General features: G+C 45.3%; 1 pseudogene; it reads left to right on the top strand.

The window, feature by feature from the left end:
• The first annotated feature begins 954 nt into the window (after positions 1-954).
• On the top strand, positions 955-1,561 carry LOC130867850 (60S ribosomal protein L15-like; annotated as a pseudogene).
• Positions 1,562-6,932: the final 5,371 nt, after the last annotated feature.

Below are 6,932 nucleotides of genomic sequence, written 5' to 3'. Positions count from 1 at the left end.
TGGGACCTTGGGGGTATGGTGAGGATCGTGGCAGGTGACGGAATACTTCATGCAGAGAGTTTGGGTGTGGAGTTTATTGAGAAGAAGGTATTGTGAGGGTGGGGGGAAGGAGAGAAGGGAGAGACACAGAGACAGAGAGAAAGAAGGCAGGAGGAAAGAGGGAGGGAGGAGAGAGAGAGGGTAGAAAAGGGAGAGAGAAGCTAAGACCTGCTTGTCTAGGTGGGAAGAGAGATCAGGAGTGGGTGGAGCGTATCTCTTAAAGGGACCTTTGCACCTGTGTACAAATTAGGACCTGCTTGCCATACACAGGGGGTGACTGTGTCAGGTTCCCAAGGGGCACCAGGATACTAATAGTTGTTCTTTTGTATTTTGTTTATTTGTTTGTATTGTTGTCGTTTAAATCAAGAAAAACAGACTGTTGATTTGGGCTCTTTCCTCTAGTTATCTCTCTTGGAGCCAGGGTCTGTTAGCCTTGTTATACGATACCCAACAGGCTACTTTAAATCTGACATGGAGGCTGTCAAGATCAGTGAATAAACGGGCTTGCCTTGCAAGTCTCATGTCTTAGTTTGGGTTTTATGGCTGTGAAGAAACTACGATCGTGGCAACTCTTATAAAGAAAACATTTAGTTGAGGATGCTCACAGTTTCAGAGGTTCAGTCAATCAGTTATAATCATGGCAAGGAGCATGGCGGCATGCAGGCAGAGGTGGTGCTGGAGCTGAGACTACTACATCTTGCAGGCAACAGAAAATCAACTGTCGCTAGACGGTGGTGGCGCACACCTTTAATCCCAGCTCTCGGGAGGCAGAGGCAGGCGGATCTCTGTGAGTTCAAGGCCAGCCTGGTCTACAAGAGCTAGTTCCAGGATAGGCTCCAAAGCTACAGAGAAACCCTGTCTTGAAAAACAAAAAACAAGCCTTTTTCTCTGGCGGCGGCAATCAGGTGAGCCAAGATGGCCGCGTACAAGTACATCCAGGAGCTGTGGCGGAAGAAGCAGTCGGACTTGATGGTTTCCTGCTGAGGGTCCTCTGCTGGCAGTACGGCCAGCTGTCCGTGCTGCACGGGGCTCCCCGCCCCACCCAGCGCGACAAAGCCCGGAGGCTGGGCTACAAGGCCAAGCAAGGTTACGTTCTGTACAGGATTCGCGTGGTGGCCGCAAATGCCCGGTGCCCAAGGGTGCGACCTAGGGCAAGCCTGTCCATCATGGTGTGAACCAGCTAAAGTTTGCCGGAAGCCTTCAGTCTGTTGCTGAGGAGAGAGCTGGACACCACTGTGAGGCTCTGAGAGTCCTGAATTCTTATTGGGTTGGCAAAGATTCCACATACAAATTTTTTGAGGTTATCCTCATCGATCCATTCCATAAAGCTATCAGAAGAAACCCTGACACCCAATGGATCACCAAACCGGTCCACAAGCACAGAGAGATGCGTGGGCTGACATCTGCAGGCCGCAAGAGCCGTGGCCTTGGAAAGGGCCACAAGTTCCACCACACTATTGGTGGCTCTCGCAGTGCAGCCTGGAGAAGGTGCTACACTCTGCAGCTCCACCGTTACCGCTAATACATGTAATGTTTGTACAATTCATACCCAATAAACAATTTAGGACCGTCAAAAAAAAAAAAGAAAAAAGAAAAAAAACAAAAAAATCAACTGTCACATAGAATGAAGCTTGAAAAAAAGACCTCAAAGCCCACCCCCACTGTGGCACACTTCCAACAGAAGGTATGGCCCAGATTAAAGATGTGCCCTCCAGCCTCAAGGTCCGGATTAAAGGCGTGTGTCATCCGGCCTTCTCCAACAAAACCACACTTCCCCCTCAAAGCCACACCTCCAAATAGTGCCACTCCCTGTGAGTTTATGGGAGCCAAATACATTCAAACTACCACACCTGATCGTTTAATTCCAGGGGCCACAAGATGAAATGAGAGAAGCAACTCCAGCAAGCTTGTTCTCTGCCCTTCATGTTCACACACCTCTACTCGCACAATAAGTAAATAAGAGTAAAGACATAAATAAATAAACAAACAAACAAATAAATAAATAAATAAGGCTGGGCATGTTGATACACACCTCTAAGTCTAGCACTCAGGAAGCAGAAGCTTGCAGATTTCTGACTTTGACACCAGCCTGGACTACATAGAGAGTTCCAGGACAGCCAGGGAGCCTGTCTCAAAAATAAACAAACAAAAATGTAAAAGAATAATGTGGGCCATGCCTTACTGGAGCAGGAGAAGCCTTGCTAGATAGGCAGTGTCTTCATGGCAGGCCTCTGGCACAGTAGGAATGGATGCTCAGGTCACCAAGGAATGGAATGCTCTGCATAGAGGGAAGCAAATTTGCAGGTGGCATGCTACCTGGATGATAAGTTAGCATAGTGCCAAGTGAGCCACTCAGTCTGGCTGTGAGGCATGAGCTGGAAAGTTGTGCTGCCAGCATCTCTGAATGCTTCTGTTCCTTCATCCATGAAGTGGGCTGAGCCAATGCCTATCTCTCAGGGCTGTAATTAGGCCGAGGGAGATAAACTGAACAAAACGCTTAGTGCAGTGCCTCGCACACAAAAAGTGCCCAGGCTATAATTACAGAAAAGTACTGTTGGACTACAAATCTGGCAAGGTGGCCTGCGGAGGTGGAGAGGCTTTGTAAACAGCTTGGGTGGAGGTCTGTTGAATGCACGTACCAAAGTGACATGTGCCGTATGGCACTGAGGCACCAAGTGGACAGGTCTCTCAGAAAACCCAGAGGATAACTCCTGACAGATGCACTGGGATCAGAAACCAACAGCCTGGCCCTAAGCGATGCCTGAACCTACGCTCCGCTAGAGTACATGTGTACAGCGAGATGAGGATGCTCACCTGTAATGAGCATAGGCTTTGGAGAGCAGCCACCAATCCCTGTCTCTATAGCACGGAGAACCTGGACCTTGCGCTGGTAACTGTAGCATTTTCATTCTAGAATAAGGCAGAACAGAGCATCTGTGATGTACAGCTGGAGCAGGGGACAGGACTTAGGAGCCATTTAAGGAGACCAAAGGGCACTGCCAGACTGGGCTGCAAGAGAGTAGCAGAGAGCAAAATAACTCAGTAGTAGATGCTTGCTTAGTAGACGAGAGGCCCCAAGTTCATCAACAGAACCAAAAAAACAGCACAAACAAGAAGACCAACACAAACCCGTAGGGAAGCAGGGGCAGAGTGCAAGGGAAAGTCCTGCTGGTGGTCGGGAAGTATGGGCAACTCCCCCAACATAGAACTTGGGTGTCCATAAGTACTTCTACTGGCTTTCCATGTTGGGATGTACACGAGTCATTTTGGCTATTTGAAGAGTTTGGGAAAATATTTAAGTGTAATTTTTATTTTCGTACCCAAACAACAAGAATGTGAGGACTTACAAGTGGAGTTTACAACATTTTGTACTCAGGGCAGAATGAGATAAAGGTTTTTTCCCACTGGGGAACCAGACTTCATGAACATAAGTGAAGAGCCATCAGTTCCTGCCAGTCCTGAAATTCCCACTGTGTGTGTGTGTGTGTGTGTATTTTTAAATTATTTGTTTACTGTGTATTCTGCGGAGGTCAGAGGCCAAATTGCCAGATCTGATTCTTGTCAGTCTCTGGAGCAAGCATCTTTGCTGCTGAGTCATCCCGCCAACCCTCTATTGTGTTCATGAACAAAAATTTTAGGAAATCATTTGGTTAAAATGAAAAGGTTCAGTTGGAAATTGTGGTGGTTTGAAAGAAAATGGTGCCAAAGGGAGTGTCATTATTGGGAGGTGTGACTTTGTTGGAGTGGGTGTGATCTTGTTGGAGGAAGTGGGACGGACACTGTGGAGGTGAGCTGTGAAGTCTTTTGCTTACACTTCACTCAGTGTCATAGTTGACTATCTGTTGCCTGCAAGGCAAGATGTAGCCAGCACCATGTTTGCCTGCATGCTACCATGCTCCCTGCCATGACGACAATGAACTAAACCTCTCAAACTGGAAGTGAGCCACCTCAATTAAATTTTTTTCTTTATAAGAGTTGCTGAGGTAGCCAGGCAGTGGTGGAGCACGCCTTTAATCCCAGTACTTGGGAGGCAGATGCAGGTGAATCTCTGTGAGTTTGAGGCCAGCCTGGTCTACAGAGCGAGTTCCAGGACAGCCAGGGCTGTTACACAGAGACACCCTGTCTCGAAAAAAAAAAAAAAACAAAGAAAAAATGATGTCAAGGGGTTCAGGAGTTCAAGGCTAGCCTTGGCTATATAGCAAACTTGAAGCTATATAGCCTGAGCTATAGAAGACTCTCACCCTCCCCCAACAGAAAGAAAAGGAAAGCATTACTTTGTAATCATTTACAAAATGAGTTTTAGGCTGGGTGATGGTGGCGCACACCTTTAATCCCAGCACTTGGGAGGCAGAGGCAGGTGGATCTCTGAGTTCGAGGCGAGCCTGGTCTAAATGAGCTAGTTCCAGGACAGGCTCCAAGGCAACACAGAAACCCTGTCTCAGAAAACCAAAAAAAAAAAAAAAAAAAAAAAAAAAAGAGTTTTAGGAGCTAGAGAGATGGCTCAGCAGTTAAGAGCACTTTTGCATGGACCCAAGTTTGGTTCCCAGCACCCACATGACAGCTCACAACCATCAGTTCCAGGGGAACTTTCTTCTGGCCTCTGAGGGTATCAGACACACACGTGGTGCACAAACATATATGCAAGCAAAACACCCATACACATAAAATAATTTTTTAAGAAAAGGTTTCATGGAGGCTGGGAAGATGCTCAGTCAGTAAAGCGAATAAACTTCTTACTGCACACGCATGAGGACCACCTCCAGCACTCAGATCAGAAGCCACTCATAGGGGCATGTGCTATAATCCCAGTGCTGGGGACACATAGACAAGAGTTTGACCAGGGCTCATGGTCCACCCACTCTTGCTGAATCAGCAAGTTCCAGGTCCAGTGAGGGATTTGATCAAAAAATAAAGTGGAGGGCTAGTGATACGGCTCAGCAAGTAAACATGACTGCCTTCGAGCATGACAACCTGAGTTTGATTCCTAGCACCCACAATGTAGGAGAGACCCAAGTCTCACAACTTGTCTTCTGACCTCCAGGTGGGCACCATGATACACACACACACACACATCAATATAATAAATAAATTAATTTAAAATTATAAATTTATAAAATGAGGTAGCATGTAATCAAGGACAACACATGAGCACGTATGTGCATGCACACATGAACACACACACAATAGACTTAGACTGCAGCCAGTTCTCTAGTGGTTACTACTCAGCCCAATGCTCTCTTTCAGTATATTCAATAAACTGTTTTTAAAATGTAACTTTTAGCTAGGCAGTGGTGGCACACATCTTTACTCCCAGCACTTGGGAGGCAGAGGCAGGTGGATCTCAGTGAGTTCGAGGCCAGCCTGGTCTACAAAGCAAGTTCTAGGACAGCCAGTACTGTTACACAGAGAAACCTTCTCTCAAAAAAAAAAAAAACCAAAAAAATTCAAATTTTTGTTTTGTTGTTAGTTTTGTGGGTGGTTCTGTGGCTAGAACTCAAGGTCTCTCAAAAGATGAATTCTACTCCCAACTTGAGCATCTACTTTTTAAAAAGATCACCCTATTACCTATCTTGGTTATGGAATCAGATTGGATTTGCTATCCATAATCAAATTGTTAAAAACCCAAAATTTTATCAATACCAACAGAAAGCAAAACAATCACGTGAATGTCTTCCAGAATCACAAAAGATTTAATCAATGGTATTAATAGGTTTTCTGCCCCCCAATAATAGGTTTCTCTGCCAATGCAGTAAGCCAGATCAAACTGAATTGAAAATGTATAACAACAGGTTTATCTGAGCAAAGCAACTCCCGGGCGGGTTCTCCAGTCCCAGAGATCAAGGCTGGAGAAGCCCTGTGCCTGAAATAAAGCAGGGAGATTATATAAATTGTAGGTGAGGGGTGATGACATGTCTGCTACAAGCTGGGCGTGTACCCAACTAGGGTCAAAAGCTGAGCACTTTAGGTGGGGACTTGACTAGTTGGCAACTTCAGGGGAGGAAGCTGCAGTAACTGCCAAAAACGCAGAACTGGGCTTTTTGACAACTTTCTTTTATTCAGAGACTCTCTGAGTGTCTGGAGAAAGAGATAGGAATGGGGCCTTCCAGATTGTGCAGGAGTAAGCTGGAGGTTCCAACTGTACAGATACCAAGTGAGGTTTTCAATTCTCCATAGATTTCAGTCTGGACATAAACAGTTGTTCCTGTGGTTACTAGATTGTTTTATGAAAACAGCGTCTCTACTGGGAAGACTCTCATAGTGCATACCACACTGTGGATGTTAACTAACCATTACTGCTTCCCTAAATGTTTTTATTGGTATGTACCAGAAAGACATGTTACTAAAACTGCCACTATGGCTGCTTAAAATAGGAGTACTGAGGGGGCTGGTGAGATGGCTCAGAGGTTAAGAGCATTGCCTGCTCTTCCAAAGGTCCTGAGTTCAATTCCCAGCAACCACATGGTGGCTCACAACCATCTGTAATGGGGTCTGGTGCCCTCTTCTGGCCTGCAGGTATATACACAGACAGAATATTGTATACATAATAAATAAATAAATATTAAAAAAAAATAGGAGTACTGATTTGAGGAGGAAAGATATGTGACAGTTTGCAGGAAAGAAAACCTTCTGAAAATGTATAGGTCCTAAAAAGAGACAACTGTTCTTGGTGATACAAACCTTGAGATCATCCATTGATTGCTCTAACCTTAACAATAAAGAAAGAAAATGAGGAGGAGAGAGGGAGAAGAAAGACTAAATTGAATGCTCTGAAGAAAATATGGAATCTTTTAAAAAATTGCTCTTTCAAGCACAGAACAAAACAAAACGAACCTCACTCTTCCCCCTCTAGTCTAGACAGACATTATTTTCACTTTATTTATGTGAGAACAGTA

This window comes from Chionomys nivalis, chromosome X (genome assembly GCF_950005125.1).
Source record: "Chionomys nivalis chromosome X, mChiNiv1.1, whole genome shotgun sequence".
Lineage (NCBI taxonomy): Eukaryota > Metazoa > Chordata > Mammalia > Rodentia > Cricetidae > Chionomys > Chionomys nivalis.
This window is presented reverse-complemented; position numbering and strand designations above follow the sequence as displayed.